Source organism: Drosophila innubila, chromosome X (genome assembly GCF_004354385.1).
Source record: "Drosophila innubila isolate TH190305 chromosome X, UK_Dinn_1.0, whole genome shotgun sequence".
NCBI classification, from domain to species: Eukaryota; Metazoa; Arthropoda; class Insecta; order Diptera; family Drosophilidae; genus Drosophila; species Drosophila innubila.
The window spans coordinates 2,499,615-2,501,426 of NC_047626.1; the positions used below are offsets into that span (position 1 = coordinate 2,499,615).

Consider the following 1,812-nt stretch of genomic DNA (forward strand, 5'->3'; position numbering starts at 1 on the left):
TATTTTTCAATTAGTTTAAAAAGTTATTTGGTTACTTTTTTGCGAAATTTCAGACAATGCCGGCAATTGTAATAAATATTTCACCTAATTGTTAGATGATTTTAAAACGGAACTGAAAGTGGTATAGAAATGGGAACAGGAAGAGAAATTGTAAGAAAAATGGGAACTTTTAATTATTTAAGAGGATTGTTTGAAGTTGAAAGATTAAGAAAGTTATGCTTATCTTTTAGGTATTACAAAAAATTGCTTAATTAAAAAAGTTTGCCTTTGGAGATGCCGGGGATTGAACCCGGGGCCTTTCACATGCAAAGCGAACGCTCTACCACTGAGCTACATCCCCTACACTGAAATCTAATATTTTAACAATTTACCAATATGTTTTCTTTATAGGGATGGTACAATGTACATCTATCAAGTTATCATAAAAGTTTTTTTTTTAATATAGTAATTTACTAAATCAAGATGAAAAAATACTAAATTAAAAAATTTCTCGCTTTCTTTATAGTGAAATGAGTTTATAATATGAAGAACTAAAATACAGGGATCGTAAAGATATGGACATTTCAAATAAAAATAATATGATTATTATTTTTTCTTGTTACAATTTTAAAAATAATAATTAACATTATATATTTTTTTTATAACTATTTATATCAATTACTTAAAGGGTCCATATAACCTTTAAGTCGTTTAAGGGATCTTATATATTTTATGAAAGGTGTTGACCCACACTTCGTGAATGTTTTTCGATTTTTAAAATACACCAATTTTATTTAAAATTTATAGAATAAAAATGTTGAAATTTTTAAATTAAATTTTTATTTTAAATTTGTAAAATAAAAATTGAAGAATAACTGATTTTTTAAATAACTTTAACATAAATTGCAATAATAAAAGACTTTCAAAATACACCAATTTTTATTTTAAATATATAATAAAAAATTTTAATTTCAATTTTTATTTTAAATTTGTATAATAAAAATTGAAGAATAACTAATTTTTTAAATAATTTTAACATAAATTGCAATAAAAGTATTATATATGATTTTTAAATAAAAATTTAATCATTACTTTATAATTAACTTTTTCGAGTTAAGAGTGATTTTTAATTTTTTGTATAGAAATCAACATAAGATTTTTATTTGTAAAATTGCTTGTGAAAATTACCTGAAGTTGTTGTTTTAACATAAATTGCAATAAAAGTATTTAATATGATTTTTGAATAAAAATTTAAATTTAATCGTTATTTTATAATTAACTTTTTCGAGTTAAGAGTGATTTTTAATTTTTTGTATAGAAATCAACATAAGATTATTTATTTGTAAAATTGCTTGTGAAAATTACCTGAAGTTGTTGTATTTATTGATTCGATTTTCTTAACTTTAATTACTGTACATCTCAAGCACTTGCTCTTTCTCTCTCTCTCTGTTATTTCTCTCAGTGCACACATTGCGTATACGCACTGTTTGCATGCGTGTGTTTTGCTGTCTGTCTGTCTGTGTGCTCAAGAAATTATGCCACACGGTGACGGCAACGGTGAATTCACGTGGCGCATTAAAGAATCATTGTCTGTCTATTATGGCCAATAGGTAAACTTAAGAAAGAAAATGAAAAATAAAAAAAATAGTCACAGGCCGCGCATCCCAGGGCCAAATTGCAGTGTTGTTGTGGTTGCTGTTGTTGTTGTTGAGGCAACAACTGAGCAACTGGCAACTGGCAATTGGCCATCATGTTGCCAAGCCCCAAAGCGAGTTAACACTTTTCACATGTTCACATTCGAGATAACAATGTGCGGCCATTCATATATATAGT

The 1,812-nt window shown here is 26.3% G+C and overlaps 1 non-coding gene across 1 annotated transcript; it reads right to left on the bottom strand.

Annotated features, from left to right (window-relative positions):
* Positions 1-268: 268 nt before the first annotated feature.
* Positions 269-340, bottom strand: Trnaa-ugc. Its single transcript has one exon. It is a non-coding gene; the product is annotated as a tRNA-Ala (tRNA).
* Between the last annotated feature and the right edge of the window lie 1,472 nt (positions 341-1,812).